Source organism: Mercenaria mercenaria, chromosome 5, assembly GCF_021730395.1.
Source record: "Mercenaria mercenaria strain notata chromosome 5, MADL_Memer_1, whole genome shotgun sequence".
In the NCBI taxonomy this organism is placed as follows: Eukaryota; Metazoa; Mollusca; class Bivalvia; order Venerida; family Veneridae; genus Mercenaria; species Mercenaria mercenaria.
In genome coordinates, this window is record NC_069365.1 from 39,629,523 (window position 1) to 39,647,353 (window position 17,831).

The 17,831-nt window shown below is 36.2% G+C and overlaps 1 long non-coding RNA gene across 2 annotated transcripts; it reads right to left on the reverse strand.

Annotated features, from left to right (window-relative positions):
• Positions 1-2,242: 2,242 nt before the first annotated feature.
• On the reverse strand, positions 2,243-5,878 carry LOC123558915 (uncharacterized). 2 transcript variants are annotated; one of them, XR_008370960.1, is made up of 4 exons: positions 5,773-5,878; positions 3,567-3,960; positions 2,841-2,945; positions 2,243-2,439 (listed from the first exon to the last, which is right to left on the reverse strand). It is a non-coding gene; the product is annotated as an uncharacterized LOC123558915 (long non-coding RNA). The 2 variants fall into 2 exon arrangements; XR_008370958.1 differs by lacking the exon at positions 5,773-5,878 and adding an exon at positions 5,045-5,200.
• Positions 5,879-17,831: the final 11,953 nt, after the last annotated feature.

Here is a 17,831-nt window from a genome sequence, read left to right on the forward strand (position 1 = left end):
CATTGATCACATTGGACCATATCAGCAGTACATGCTGGCATATTACAAATGCAGTATTGTTCAACATCTACTACTCTTAAATTTTTTCTCCGCCGAATACTTAATGTCTTTTTTGTCAAAGGAAATTCTGTCATTTGTTTCTTTTCAAAACACTGTATCAAATGTCTTCGGAACATAGTTATATCAAAGATTAGATCAAAACAAAGAGATTTTCTTAGACAATAAGATGTAGCAAATGCTACTGCAAAAAAACCACAATCAACAGAATTTGTTTGTTTCATTACACTAGGTAAATTAATATGTAAGGACTTTTCATCTCTACCATAGATTTGACACATTTGTATTTTCAGTCCATCAGGTATAATTCTATCAACATTTCTATCATTACCTAAACTGTCCAACAAATACACTTCATTTTTGTGAAACATAGAAACAACCCAGTGATCTTTATGGGTGTGATGAATTTGACATGCTGGTGATTGTTTTACTGGATCAAGGGCCATTGACAGAATTTCCCACTTGTTTTCTAAGAAGTTTGTTCACTGCTTCCATATGATGTGAATTTAATTTGCTCCCTTCTGTAATAGCGGATTTATCCTCCAATGTAAGCTGTAGGTCTTCAATCCACCATGTTGATGTTTCTTGTAATTCAGTGCTTTCGTCGCGACTAGATTCTAACTCAACTAAATCATTGTTCTCATTAATAATGGATAGGTCAGTGTCTAATTTTGGTATCTTAATACTGTCTTCTTTCTTAATGTAGTTTTCGCTTCCTGTCACTGGATTTTGGAATGTTAGTATTTTTCAGAATTGATTTAGGTGTTTTTGGTGTACTGGTCATAACAGACTTTGGAGTGCTGGGCACTGAATGATCAAACAGTGCCTTTTTTACATTTGTGTTGTGTTTCATTGTGTCGGCATGTTTCGAATTCATTGGTGTTTCATTTAAGTCACTTTTATTTACTGATTTCATAACTGAATCTGGCGCAGGAATTATTGTTGTCTCAAGGTCTATATCACCCTTTCTTCCCTTTTTTGTTCCACATTTTTTCTGTTGTTTTGGGCGGCAATTTTTACGCAGTTGTGTTAGGTTATACACCATTTTAACCTCTGGTATTGGCATTCCTATTGCCATGATGGCCGCCAAAATATGATAGCATCTGCTGGTAGATGGACAAGTGCATTTTTCTGGAAATAGAGTAACAGAATGTTTCTTATCTTTTGTATCTTTTACCATAAAAGCCTTCATTTGAGGAACAAGAACAATGTTATTGTCTATAATTGTTTTAGCTGCCAGAGATTTTTGTGTTAATAGACCTTCTGAGGATTTTTGTTCTTTCTTGTTTTTAGAATATATGTCGTCAAAATGATGCTGTTCGTTATCTTCTTTGTTTGTTTTCACTTTACTTGATCGATAGACTAATAAAGTTAATTCTCCTTTAATTAATTCAATAAGTTTATCCGGATGACAAACATTTTTTGGAAGAATGACTGTATCAGGGTCAAGTGCTTCATACTTAAACTGTTAGCTAAGAGTTAAATCACTTTCTCCACAAAATGCCAGTATGAAGTTGGAAACTGCATTGCCTTGCATATAATAAAAAAATAATACAATTTCATCAACGTGTTTTTCTTTCCTTTCAGTAAGTCTTTTTAATTGTGCATTCAGGCTTTCACTTACATTGTTAGTTATTCCCGAATATCCCGCCATTGTCATCATCATTATCTCCGACACCTCCTTCTATCCTCAAGATGCAAGTCCTAGCCGCTATCCTATCCTATCCTATCCTCAAGATGCAAGTCCTAGCTTCTCGATCCTCGTTAAACTCGCTGACGCCACCTGAAAAGTTCAAATTAGTCTACATAAAGAAGTTTTACATGATTCAAGTGTTTTAGTGCAACACACATGGGAAACCTTAAGTGTTGTATTTGGCCTGAAACATGAAAACTCTACTAATGTTATTAGTTCTAATTTAAGAAATGAGCCGTGCCATGAGAAAACCAACATAGTGGGTTTGCTACCAGCCGACGCAGTCTGGTCAGGATCTGTGCTGGTCGCTAATGGTTTCTCTAATAACAATAGTCTTTGAAAGCAACCAGCATGGATCCTAACCAGACTGCGCAGGCTGTTCTGGATCCATGCTAGCCGCAAATGCACTATGTTGGTTTTCTCATGGCACGGCTCAGTTAATAATTTATAGCAAAACAGTGCTTTATCACTATTTATACACGACGGGCGGTCATACGTCGGGCGTAATACTTTACTAATGTTATTAATATTAATGTTATTACTTACCGTCAGCGTCAGCGCCATTGTCGTCATCATTGTCTCCCGACACCTCCTTCTATCCTCAAGATGCAAGTCCTAGCCGCTATCCTATCCTATCCTCAAGATGCAAGTCCTAGCTTCTCGATCCTCGTTAAACTCGCTGACGCCACCTGAAAGGTTCAGATTAGTCTACATAAAGAAGTTTTACATGATTCAAGTGTTTTAGTGCAACACACATGGGAAACCTTAAAGGTGGATAATCAGATTTTGGCCATGTAACGGATTTGTTCGAAACCTTACCATCTGATCATTTACACTCATTTATGTTCACTTAACACTTAATACAAATTAGATTTTCACTGGAGGTATTTTTAAAATTTCATTTTCCTATCCTGGTTGCCCAACCAAGATAGAGTTATTTTATCATAAGTGTAAATTTGATAAACATACTTTGCCTAAGGAAATGTATAAATATTAGACATATTGTAATATATTTGTAAAATATTTGCATTAAAAATTATGTATTTAGATGGGATTCATTAGAAACGCAAGTTTGAAAAATTATTATTACCTCCCTTTGCCTATCTTGGTTGCAGATTGGAAATAAATGAATTCAGAAGCTACACGCAGCTTTTAAACTTGCATTTTGGTTCAGATTGTTCAGTAGTTGATATGTCTATCAAATGCAAATGTAAAAGTAGACATTGTATCGAAATAAAAAGAAATACCCAGCTTTTTATATACTTTCATATTAAAGGGGAGTAATTACAAAATTTTATAAAAATGATAAGATATACATTTCAAATAGGAATCTAACTCTATGTAATCGGTCTTTTTGTTCCTTAAATAATTCTTTACCAGAATAAACAAAAAGTAAAAAATGTCATTAAATGTTGTTTAAATGTGATTGACCACCTTTAAGTGTTGTATTTGGCCTGACACATGAAAACTCTGCTAATGTTATTACTTTTGATTTAAGAAATGGGCCGTGCCATGAGAAAACCAACATAGTGGGTTTGCGACCAGCCTGCGCAGTCTGGTCGGGATCCGTGCTGGTCGCTAATGGTTTCTCTAGTAACAATAGTCTTTGAAAGCGACCAGCACGGATCCTGACCAGACTGCGCAGGCTGTTCTGGATCCATGCTGGCCGCAAACGCACTGTGTTGGTTTTCTCATGGCACGGCTCAGTTAATAATTTATAGCAAAACAGTGCTTTATCACTATTTATACACGACGGGCGGTCATACGTCGGGCGTAATACTTTACTAATGTTATTAATATTAATGTTATTACTCACCGTCAGCGTCAGCGCCACTGTCGACATCATTATCTCCAACACCTCCTTCTATCCTCAAGATGCAGGTCCTAGCCGCTATCCTGTCCTACCCTCAAGATGCAAGTCCTAGCTTCTCGATCCTCGTTTAACTCGCTGACGCCACCTGAAAGGTTCAAATAAGTCTACATAAAGAATTTACTAATGTTATTAATATTAATGTTATTACTTACCGTCAGCGTCAGCGCCATTGTCGTCATCATTATCTCCCGACGCCTCCTTCTATCCTCAAGATGCAAGTCCTAGCCGCTATCCTATCCTATCCTATCCTCAAGATGCAAGTCCTAGCCGCTATCCTATCCTATCCTCAAGATGCAAGTCCTAGCTTCTCGATCCTCGTTAAACTCGCTGACGCCACCTGAAAGGTTCAGATTAGTCTACATAAAGAAGTTTTACATGATTCAAGTTTTTAGTGCAACACACATGGAACCTTAAAGGTGGATAATCATTTTGCCATGTAACGGATTTGTTCGAACCTTACCATTGATCATTTACATCATTTATGTTCACTTAACACTTAATACAAATTAATTTTCACTGGAGGTATTTTTAAATTTCATTTTCCTATCCTGTGCCCAACCAAGATAGAGTTTTTATCATAAGTGTAAATTTGATAAACATCTTTGCTAAGGAAAAGTATAAATATTAGACATATTGTAATTATTTGTAAATATTTGCATTAAAAATTATGTATTTATGGGATTCATTAGAAACGCAAGTTTGAAAATTATTTTACCTCCTTTGCCTATCTTGGTTGCAGATTGGAATAAATGAATTCGAAGCTAACACAGCTTTTAAACTTGCATTTTGTTCAGATTGTTCAGTAGTTGATATGTCTATCAAATGCAAATGTAAAAGTAGAATTGTATCGAAATAAAAAGAAATCCCGCTTTTTATATACTTTCATATTAAAGGGGGATAATTACAAATTTTATAAAAATAATAAAAATACATTTCAAATAGGAATCTACTCTAGTAATCGTCTTTTGTTCCTTAAATAATTCTTTACCAGAATAAACAAAAAGTAAAAAATGTCATTAAATGTTGTTTAAATGTGATTGACCACCTTTAAGTGTTGTATTTGGCCTGACACATGAAAACTCTGCTAATGTTATTACTTTTGATTTAAGAAATGGGCCGTGCCATGAGAAAACCAACATAGGGGTTTGCGACCAGCCTGCGCAGTCTGGTCGGGATCCGTGCTGGTCGCTATGTTTCTCTAATAACAATAGTCTTTAAGCGACCAGCACGGATCCTGACCAGACTGCGCAGGCTGTTCTGGATCCATGCTGGCCGCAAAGCACTATGTTGGTTTTCTCATGGCACGGCTCAGTTAATAATTTATAGCAAAACAGTGCTTTATCACTATTTATACACGACGGGCGGTCATACGTCGGGCGTAATACTTTACTAATGTTATTAATATTAATGTTATTACTCACCGTCAGCGTCAGCGCCACTGTCGACATCATTATCTCCAACACCTCCTTCTATCCTCAAGATGCAGGTCCTAGCCGCTATCCTGTCCTACCCTCAAGATGCAAGTCCTAGCTTCTCGATCCTCGTTTAACTCGCTGACGCCACCTGAAAGGTTCAAATAAGTCTACATAAAGAATTTACTAATGTTATTAATATTAATTTATTACTTCGTCGCGTCGCGCCATGTGTATCTTATCTCCCGAGCCTTCTACTCAAGTGCAGTCTACCTTCATCTATCTTCCTCAAGATGAAGTCCTAGCGCATCTATCCTATCTCAAATGCAGCCTAGCTTCTCGATCCTCGTTAAACCGCTGACCCCTGAGGTCGATTAGCTACATAGAAGTTTAATGATTCAAGTGTTTTAGCACAACAGGGAACTAAGGTGGTACAGATTTGGCCATGTAAGGATTTGTTCGAAACTACCATCTGATCATTTACACATTTATGTTCACTTAACACTTAATACAAATTAGATTTTCATGGAGGTATTTTTAAAATTTCATTTTCCTATCCTGCTTGCCCAACCAAGATAGAGTTATTTTATCATAAGTGTAAATTTGATAAACATACTTTGCCTAAGGAAATGTATAAATATTAGACATATTGTAATATATTTGTAAAATATTTGCATTAAAAATTATGTATTTAGATGGGATTCATTAGAAACGCAAGTTTGAAAAATTATTATTACCTCCCTTTGCCTATCTTGGTTGCAGATTGGAAATAAATGAATTCAGAAGCTACACGCAGCTTTTAAACTTGCATTTTGGTTCAGATTGTTCAGTAGTTGATATGTCTATCAAATGCAAATGTAAAAGTAGACATTGTATCGAAATAAAAAGAAATACCCAGCTTTTTATATACTTTCATATTAAAGGGGAGTAATTACAAAATTTTATAAAAATGATAAGATATACATTTCAAATAGGAATCTAACTCTATGTAATCGGTCTTTTTGTTCCTTAAATAATTCTTTACCAGAATAAACAAAAAGTAAAAAATGTCATTAAATGTTGTTTAAATGTGATTGACCACCTTTAAGTGTTGTATTTGGCCTGACACATGAAAACTCTGCTAATGTTATTACTTTTGATTTAAGAAATGGGCCGTGCCATGAGAAAACCAACATAGTGGGTTTGCGACCAGCCTGCGCAGTCTGGTCGGGATCCGTGCTGGTCGCTAATGGTTTCTCTAGTAACAATAGTCTTTGAAAGCGACCAGCACGGATCCTGACCAGACTGCGCAGGCTGTTCTGGATCCATGCTAGCCGCAAACGCACTATGTTGGTTTTCTCATGGCATGGCTCATTTAATAATTTAAAAAAAATTAAAGTAAACAACTGTCTTAAATTATTTTTAACCTACTTATGTTAAGTTATAGCACTTAGATATTGCTGCAAATGGATCAGAATGATGGCATGTAGATATCTTACAGCATTTTGAAAATGGTGAGCTTGTAAGTAAAGACGTTGAACTGTCCAAAAGTGTGTACTCTTCATGCAATTCAGTCCCTACATATCCTTTCCGCAGCCTTAACGTACGAAAACGTATTAGCGTCTGATGGCTCTTTCACGTTTCCGTAGAAACATCATTTATTACACGAAACTTTCGAAAATATTTCTGAAATGTCTAGGTCTGCAGCTCTCAAATACGGTTATATCTTACATCTAAGGCATATACTGACGACAACATCAAAAATAACATTTTGAGCGATTTGATGAAGGTCCAGAATTATCAATGTACCCTTGTTATATGTGTTTATCCAGAACTCAAATACTTTTTCATATATTAAAAGCTTTAGTTGAACAAGACTACATTTTAGAATCACAAGTTTTATATTAATCATGTAATAACTTACCTGCTCATATGAAACATGCTGCTATCAAGCCGTCGCCGGTATTTCTCACTGTTTCTTCTACATCATTTTCTAACTTTTAGCATTATTTTCAGTGAGTCAGCTACTTTTCCGCTCGCCAAACTAATGTCCGACTTTTTGACATGTGAGCGATATCTCACATAAAGCTGAAGATTGTTAAATATATAAATTCAAAATAATTTGAATTTGTATTTAAGATTTTCCCACCTTATACGTAAGAGAAGAAAGACTGCCCTTAGGGTCGAAGGATTTTGGCTGTGAAAAGTGCAAAGAGAATAAAAAGAACAGACCAGTGTATATCTTTCTCTCATTCAATCTCTCATTCAAACATATAAGACAAACAAGACGATTGGACAAACATGACAAGTGTTCACAAAACTGCACGGACAAACACACTGATGAATTGCCTCGGGAACTTCCGTTAATATCCGTGATATTACGTTCATTACCGAAAAGCCCCGATTCAATTAAATAGCACACGATACAACATAATAAAAACCTGACGGACACTATCGAAAATTTGACGCATGCGCGAGGGTTAAGTATTATTTTCCCGCTCTTGAAATGGGGGCAAGGGACAGTAAATTTGAAAATTCCACAACGCTGCGCTGATACCAGTGCGAAAAAAAAATCATAAAAAATCCAATTTTGACAAATTCAAGGCAATGTTTGAGCGAATGTCTTGCATAGACATAGCACTTCATTATTTGACATTTTCAGCCTGCCGATTCTGTTGATTCTGTGCAGGGTCTTTCAAAAACGAATCATTTTGAGTGACCCTGTTCTGTGATAGAAACGAGAAAAACGCAGGTTTCAGGACACTAAATTTTGAGACAAAAATGGCCCAAAATGCACACCTTGCGCGGCCTATGCCGTATTATCTGCAAATGACTGACCTAAAACGCACACATATTTTTAAAGCATTTGGCCAGACGAAAATAATGGTGGGAAGAAAATGATCTCATAACCGTTTACTTTTTCCGCAAATTTGAGCTGAAGCTGGATGGATGGATGGCCGTTTCCAATTTGTCTGACTTCCGTTACCTCAGGTAAAGTTTTAGACCCGGCCGTCTACATGGAGCTAGGAAAATCGATACAAGCACATATTTATTTTACACAATAATCACTCGTACGCAGGAATCCTTAGTTCTATAAACATCATAAATAACCAGTTAAATATATATGCCTGTAAAGTACATATGTCTATTTTATTTAAAAAACGTACCCGGGCCAAATGCGAAACAGGCCCCTGCCACTAAAAGACTGGGAAACAGGCCGCTGCCACTAAAAGACTTAATTCACGGCGCACGTTACTATTAAGGATAAAACAGTCTAAAAAATACGACCCGTGACATATATATCGCAGGATAACCCATAAAGTGTTTCCTATGGGGTCCTTAAACGTTTAATAGTATAGTTGTTTAATGTTACTCTTAAGACAATTGGCGCTGCATGAATTTACCGTGTGCAACTTATAAGTTTGAAGTCCTTATCTTATGTTGTACTAAAGTTATATCCAGAAAGCGAAGATTGTCAAAAAACCATTAAGTATGAAAGGGGCACAATTCTGTCATAAATACAGTAGGTGTTAGGGGATTGTAACCACGCATGCAGATGATGATTATAAAGAAATAGTTTTAATTTCAAGTCATTATCTTTTAAAGTATCAAAGATATGTCTATAAACAAAGTTTTCAAAAAATAACATTAAAATAATTTCAAGTATAACAACTTTGTGATCTTGACCTTGGGTATAATGGGCCCAGGTCCTGCACATACTTTCTTTGTATGTTGGACAATGTTTATGTGAACTCACAGTAAGATAAAAGCAATAGTAACAAAGACATGACGGGGAAACAAAGACAGCGGAAAAACTTTAACCTTAAAAATAACTCAAGTATAATACCTTGGTGACCTTGACCTTGGGTATAATGAGCCCAGCCCCTGCAAATACTTTGTATGCTTGACAATGATAATGTGAAGTTACAGTAATATATAAGCCATAGTAATGTACCAGGCTCTAGTTAGACTGGCTCGAACCTCAGCTAGCGAATATATCTTTATATAAAATTACTGTGGGTGATCCTTTGTGGTAGAACGAATTTATAATGGCCGATATATTTCTGGGGAATTTCTCTAAACTACAATGAAGACAAGGGTCAACAACTTAGTGCTACAATTTGATGATAAAATTAATCTAGGCAATGTAAATTTGTATTTATTCAGAATTTATTTAAATTCAAATAAACAAAGAAACTTAAAGAATAAAAGTAGAATTTTAATTATTAATCTAAAGAGAAGAGAAATCTAATTCAATGTTTTAATTTTAGAGATTTGCTATTTCTCCGTGTCCAACGTAAACGTCGCATTTATGGTAGTACGTACGCTGCATACATGGTATATTGTACGCTCCATTACCGACATTTCCTGTTGATTTTGTCAATATCCCGTATAGTGAGGTAAGAGAAACTACTTATTTTCATTAAAGTTCAACGTGTTCAAAGAAGCGATATATTCAGTACGAGCTGCAGATCATTCAAGCTCCCCATGGTAATGTGATTTTGGTCAGTAATTTTCTAGTTTCTTCAATCATTCGAGTAAACGAACGTGTGAAGTCGGTTTTGAACTCGGATGTTCACTTTCAGGTTCATTTCCTGTCTCTTAAAATCATTCTGTTAACTTTTCATCGGTTTAACGCGAGAATAGTATCACAAGCTACAATTTGTAATATATATCATGGCGTAAATTCATGTTTAAATTTTATGCCAAAATTAGCGATGTACGCCCTATAAAACGGCGGGTCTACAGAAGTACGCCACATGAAAAGGCCGTTATCTTTATCTAAAATGCAACAGTTACTGTTATTATTGTAAGGAATTTCCGGGAAGGATACATAAACCCCACCACTGCGTACTATGATAAATTCCTAGCAAATAGTCTCTTTAAAATATTAATTTTAATGTCGAATGTTATCAAATAAACTTGACTAAATACTAGTATACGAAATAACTGTGTTTGTAGAGCTACTTTCACAATTAGATATCGTGCATACTAATTTTCGGTCAGTTGTCCATAAGCATTTACCTGGCACTGATTAATCTTCGCCAGTATTTTCTGGCGTTTACGTTAGCTTACGAAAGAATCGTATCCTGAAAATAATTACATATGTAGAAAACACATTACGCGATGGCGTAGTGGTGTCTCAGTATTACTTATTCTTATATTAGTTCAGGTACATGTAACATATTTTACGAATTTTAATTGTTTTCATTTGTAGATTTGAGCCGCAACATCAGAAAACTAACAGTAGCTTTGCGACAAGCATGGATACAGACAGCCTGCGCATGCGCGCATTCTGGTCAGGATCCATGCTATTTAATTGCTTATGGTTTCTCTAATTGCAATAGCCTTTGAAAGTGAACAGCATGGATCCTGACTAGACCGCGGATATGCAAACTGGTCTGGATCCATGCTGAAAGACAGTATGTTGGTTTTCTCATAGCGTGGCTCATTTTTACTTTCTGGAGTCACTTGCGACTGGAAATAGGTCTTTCTTTCTTCGTAGATCATAGATACTTTAAAAGAAAATTCGACAATTTCTTCCACGGTTATCTTGGAAACAAGTGTTTTTCATTCAACAAGAAAATAATGATTATTAGTTTGATCAGATAAGTAGGGGAGAGCGCTGTTGAATGTGCCGAGGGTTGGTTGTGCCACACGTGACTTATAATATTTGTTGAAGAGCTTAGACGTCATTTGCAAATATTTTAAAAACGCCATTTTTTCAAATACTCTTCTTGGAAAGCACAAGCACTGTAAACAAAAGGCCAACGAAACTGTGTTTGAAATACCGATCAAAGTTTGACCGCTATATGTAATTTTTGATATATTACTCATTTATGTTCTGACAGTTCGTTATCATGTAGATATATCGACATAAGATATATTATGAAATTCAGCATTTCTGCCATGTACTATCATACTGCTATACCATACTGAAAGGTAAGGGTGTACCCCGCACAGTGTACCCCGCATACTGTCACAACCTACCCCAGACGCGGGGCAGGTTGTGAAGTTACTGGCCATGTTCACACTGGCAGTATTCGTTTTGTCCGCACTCTACCTGAAAATACATTATGTTACTTGTGAAATACATTTTCAGTTTTTAATTCGTTTTAGGTTCCGACACCGAAGATTAATTTACGAAAATATATGGAATATTCATGATTCCCAAGTAAAAACTTTAACGGGCAATTTTATGCCGGACTGTTTATACAAAACAAGCATGTTTATTTTATCTTTCGAATAACTAATATTACTGTTATTACATTATGTAATTCCAAAACCATTTATAATTGTTGAAAAGTGTAAATAAAATGAAAGAATAAATGCGAGTGAAACATACGTAATCAGTTGCTATAAATATAAGGTTTTTTATGTGGCGTACTTCGATGAAAATGAGTAGTTTTTCTTACCGCACTACCTAGGATGTTGACAAAATCAACAGGAAATGCTGGTAATGGAACGTACAATATACCATGTATACAGTCATCAAGCTGTACTGCTCCTCTGCGGATACGCATACTGATTTCCTCGAGACTAAAGTCTGGACACAGTAGAGAACTAACAGCCCCAGAGCTATTTGCCTGCTGTCCCCAAGGTTTCGGACATTCGCCCAGTACAAGAGCACTACTCTCAGCTCACCTCCATTTTACTACATCTACAAAAATAATAGCTAAGAAATCAGGACTTGTTTGTTTATTTATCCCCCCACCAAAGGTGAAGGGGATATTAGAAATGCTCTCCGTCCGTCTGTCCGTCCGTCCGTCCGTCCGTGCGTCCGCAACGATCTTTGTCCGGACCATAACTCCAAAAGTACTTGAGGGATTTTCTTCAAACTTCATACACTGATAGAACACATTGGGAGGAAGTGCAGTGTGCAAGAACAATAACTCTACCTTGCCTATTTTTTGAGTTATTCCCCTTTATCTTATTTTCTTAAAAAATTTTGTCCGGAGCATAACTCCAAAAGTACTGGAGGGATTTTCTTCAAACTTCATACACTGATAGAACACATTGGGAGGAAGTGCAATGTGCAAGAACAATAACTCTGCCTTGCCTATTTTTTGAGTTATTCCCCTTTATCATATTTTCTTAAAACATTTTGTCCGGAGCATAACCCCAAAAGTACTGGAGGGATTTTCTTCAAACTTCATACACTGATAGAACACATTGGGAGGAAGTGCAGTGTGCAAGAACAATAACTCTACCTTGCCTATTTTTTGAGTTATTCCCCCGTCCGTCCGTCCGTGCGTCCGCAACGATCTTTGTCCGGACCATAACTCCAAAAGTACTTGAGGGATTTTCTTCAAACTTCATACACTGATAGAACACATTGGGAGGAAGTGCAGTGTGCAAGAACAATAACTCTGCCTTGCCTATTTTTTGAGTTATTCCCCTTTATCATATTTTCTTAAAACATTTTGTCCGGAGCATAACCCCAAAAGTACTGGAGGGATTTTCTTCAAACTTCATACACTGATAGAACACATTGGGAGGAAGTGCAGTGTGCAAGAACAATAACTCTACCTTGCCTATTTTTTGAGTTATTCCCCTTTATCATATTTTCTTAAAAAAATTTGTCCGGAGCATATCTTCTTCATGCATGGAGGGATTTTGATATGTCTTGGCACAAATGTTTACCACCACGAGGCGGAGTGTCATACGCAGGAACCAGGTCCCTAGGTCTAAGGTCAAGGTCACACTTAGAGGTCAAAGGATACAAGAATAAAAACCTTGTCCGGAGCATTTCTTCTTCATGCTTTGAGGGATTTTGATATAACTTGGCACAAATGTTCACCACCACGAGACGGAGTGTCATGCGCAAGATCCAGGTCACTAGGCCTAAGGTCAAGGTCACACTTAGAGGCCAAAGGTCAGATACAAGAATGACTTTGTCCGAAGCATTTCTTCTTCATGCATAGAGGGATTTTGATGTAACTTGGCACAATTATACACCATCATGAGACGAAGTGTCATGCGCAGTTCCCTTCTTTAGAATTACTTCCCTTTGTTGTTACTTTAAATAGCTTTTATTGTAACTTTTTCATTACTAGTCGTAGGGAAAAATCGAGACCACTTTTCTGTAGTACAACAAACATGCTAAATCCAATTTTGAGGTGTATTTTGACCAGTCTCTTCCTGATAAAGATTTCTGTGTGGACTTGCAATTTTTTTTTTTTTTTTTTTTTTTTTAAAGATTAACTTCCCTTAGTTGTTACTATAAATAACTTATATTGTAACATTTTTATAATTGACCCTAGGGAAAAAACAAGACCACTTTTCTGTGGTACAGCATAGATGTTACTCTCCAGTTTTAGGTGTATTTTATTAATTTTATTATATATAAGGTATCTCTACCTAGTAAGGAGTTTTTTTGTGGACTTTAAAAAACAAAAGACTTACAATGATTACTAAACAACCACAAAATTAACATTCCATTTGCAAATACAGCTGCCCGGTGGGGGGATTAGCCATGTCTGACATGGCTCTTGTTTCTGCAGAAATAAAGGGTAAACTATTTGTAGAATATCTCTGGTGAGTAGGTCGGTAGACTAGCTAATTCAGAAATATCTGTTTTGCTTAGAGACAGTAATTTATGAATGTTAAATGTATAACAGACATCATGATTACAAACATACAGGAACAAATTATGCAAGTTAGACATGGAAATCAAATAAAAGAATGCATTCATATCCGCATGCGTACTTGTCTGTGTATTTCAGGACCATAGGAACAGTCGGGGTGGGGCCTCCCCCCCCCCCCCCCCCCCCCCCCCCCCCAATAATTTGACTGATTATGGTAATTATCATAGCAAATATTTGACAGCGAGTCAATTTTGGCTGATTTTCATAACGTGTGCTCCCATCCCCACAATCTGAAAATGCCTTCTACGGTCCTGTATTTGACTTTGAACGAGATTTCATACAGTTATATAATAATATAACTGCTTTCAAGCATGGTTTAAAGAATTTTCTCTTGTTACAATAGTTTTTAGCAATTAATTACTTGTAATTACAAGAATTTTGTTGAATTGATGTTACTGTATTCGTTTCCAATAATAATAATATTCATACTATCTTATTATTCAAATCTGGAACTATTTATTATCTTATGGGACAGACTTTCTTTTTTGTATGTATCTTAATTGTCATGTATAATCTTTGTGACGCATGGTAATTCTTTTAAAACATAGTTATTGTTACATTACGTTTATTTAAGACTTGTTTAATTTGAGACGTGTTTGTCGAGAAAATTTAAGTAATTCTGATATGTGTATTTTTGTATAAATGTTAAATTATAAATGGACTGTGTGTATGTGTGAATGTATATCAGTTGAAGGCCATACTGGAAATAAGTTGTAAAATATCTGTATTTGTACACTTAGTATGTCACCTTCAGAAAATAAAGTTATTATTATTGTTTAAGTTAAAAAAATTAATAGGGTTCCAACCCTTTTCTTCCAAATCCGATCCACAAATTTAAAACAAAAATATTTGCAACACAGTTCAAGAACTTTAAAATGCATTATAAAATTGTATCAAAGGTATTTCTGCGTATCTTTTTATAGATGCAATGTTAAGAAGTCGTTGAAAACAATGCACAAGATAAGTTTCAACATTTCTAAGCTTAAAAATTCCAATGTACTCGTAGATATAGGCGTACTATCAATATTTCAGAGGGGCCTCCGTGGCCGAGTGGTTAAGGTCGCTGACTTCAAATCCCTCCCCCCTTATCGATGTGGGTTCGAGCCTCACTCGGGGCGTTGAATTCTTCATGTGAGGAAGCCATCCAGCTGGCTTACGGAAGGTCGGTGGTTCTACCTAGGTGCTCGCTCGTGATGAAATAATGCACGGATGGGCACCTGGGGTCTTCCTCCACCATTAAAGCTAGAAAGTCGCCATATGACCTATCATGTGTCGCTGCGACGTTAAATCCAAAAAAAAAAAATAATAATCATATTCCAGAAATTTGCGGTTTTAGATACAGTTTTTAGCCCCAAAACTCATATTTTGCATACTTGGAATTTGGTAGATTTTTCACTATAAACTCAGCACATGTTGTACAATATGAAAACACAAAAACCATTTCTGTGCATTTTTTTTCCATTATTTGCATTTTTGACACTAATATTTCTCAAGCTACAGCCTACAAATATTGACCACATGCATAGTTTTGTGTATCGAAAAACTTTGATCTTGACATTGACCTGGTGACCTACTTTCACATTTTTTGAAGGTACAGGCTTCAAATTTGGACCACATGCATAGTTTTGAAACAAACTTTTACCTTGACATTGACCTAGTGACCTACTTTCACATTTTTGAAGGTACAGGCTTCAATTTTGAACCACATGCATAGATTTGTGTTCTGAAGTAAAAATTGACCTTGATTTTGACCTAGTTACCTACTTACACATTTCTCAAGCTACAGCCTTCAAATTTGGACCACTTGCAAAGTTTATGTACAAAATTAAACTTTGACCTTAAGATTGACGTAATGACCTACTTTCAAATTTCTCAAGCTACAGCCTTCAAACTTGATGCACATGCATAGTTTTGTGTACAAAGAACTTTGTCCTTGAAATTGATCTAGTGACCTACATTCACATTTCTCAAGCTACAGCTTTCAAATTTGGACCACATGCACAGTGTTGTGTACGGAAGTGAAATTTGACCTTGAGCTAGTCAATAAGTCTTGAAATTTAGAACACTCAAAAATGGCACATTGGTTGGCGCCAAGATCACTCTGTGATCTCTTGTATATGTATTCCTCCATGGTGTATTGGTCAAGGCTGCAGGAAATTTTTTATAATAGCAGTTCCCTGGGTTCTATTTCCACCTCTGACATGTTTTCGTGCCCTCCCCCTCCCCCATGAGTGGTGGGGGCATATAAATTTTGTCTTGTCAGTGCATCCGTGCGTGCGATGTTCGTGACGCGCCTAGCTCAAAAAACATTTGATATAAATTGATGAAACCTTGCATGAGTCTTTATTATGATATGAACTTGCGAACGTACTATTTTTCGTCTGGCTCCGCCCCCTATTTTCAGAGTTATGGCCCCTGAAATAGTCAAAAATGTACATTTTCACCATGTGATGCACCTAACTCAAAAAGTATTTAATATAAATGGTTGAAAACATGCGTAAGTCTTTATCCTGATATAAACTTGCACACTTCTAATTTTTTGGCTGACTCCACCCCAGTTTTTAAAGTTATGTCCCCTGAAATAGTAAAAATATGCACTTTCTCACCTAATTATGTGCCTACCTTAAAAAATATTAGATGTAAATTCAGGAAACCTTGCTGGAGTCTTTATCGTGATGTGATCTTGCACACTTGGCATTCATCTTAGTGCTTATTACAGAGTTTTGGCCCTTGAAATAGCCAAAATAATGGATTTTTTGTTTGTGATGCCCATAGTTCAAAACGTATAGGGCCTAGAATAATGAATCCCTTTCGTAAAATGTTCGTTGAGGCTATACCCCATTAAGACAGACTGCAAACATTTGAATTATTGCTCCTTATTTGTGACAAATGTACCAGTGGGGGCACACCCTATGTCCTACAGACACATTCTAGTTTTCTTCTTGATTTAATATTTTCATTATAGTGTAAAAACAAAAATTCATGTTCTAAAGAAAGATTATTTCAGCCAATATCTGGAGGTCAGTGGTTTTAAGATTTTACAATTATAAAGAATAGTTTGGTCTGGTTTGCATTATTGGTTGGAAGCAGGCGCTTGATTTCAAACCCGGAATGTGCATTCAGCAGTAGTAAGATAGTTGATAGGTTGTTATTTCTAAGATTATGAAAATCAAGGGATTTAAAAATACCAAGACTATAAGATTCTTTCACTGGTTGTAGGTGCAGATGGGAATTTCCGGCCTCGAGGGTAACTGTTTAGGCGGTAACGAGGTTCCTACCGAGTTACCGCCTAAACAGTTACCCGAGAGCCGGATATTCCCATCTGCACCTATAACCAGTGACAGAATCTTTTTCTTGCATACCGATATAAAGATATAATAATAAAAATAAAATCAGCTGAACGACTTTCTTTTTAGAACTATTTCTTATAGCAGCGTATTTAAACAAAGCGCGGGAAATCAACGTCCGTAAACAGGAAAGACGTCATGACGTTTCAAAGACAAATAACAATGTTTAGTTCCGGTTTTGTTTTATCAGTTCCGGCGTAACGTTATGAATTTTTGACAAAATAACGTGTTTTGAATCGAGAAATATACTATCAGGAACAAAGAAGAACTGTCAAGGTCATTTAAAGCACGAGAGTCATCTTACACCCCGGGGTGTAAGATGGATTTTTCCAGCACCGGTAAAAATACCGGAAATCCCAGTCTGGTATGCAAGAAAACATATTCTAATAGCTAATCTCTGACTCTAAAAAAAGAGATGTCTAGAAAGAAAAGGGTTTTCTTAGAAATTATCAGTCATTATGAAGAAATAAATAAACTTTATTACAAATTACTTGATCTAAACAGACTTTGTAAGTCCATGCATGGACAGTCCTGTACATTCTAGAACAATCCAACCTATACGTGTATTATATAGGCTAACAATGAGAAATCTCCCGACTGTGTCAACAATTAAGCTTTATATCGCATCAGTCTTTTCTTACCTCGGGGTTTCTATCCTCGGGTTTTCCTACCCCGGAAGTGGGGAAAGTGTGTTCGTAAATAAAAACTGGAACATCTCGTCAAAACAAAATATTACTTAGCGAAAATAATGTTAGGTTGGCTTGTTGACTTCAGATGCTATTAGGCCTATGCAATGTACTTGATAGTGATTTCGTAGAAATC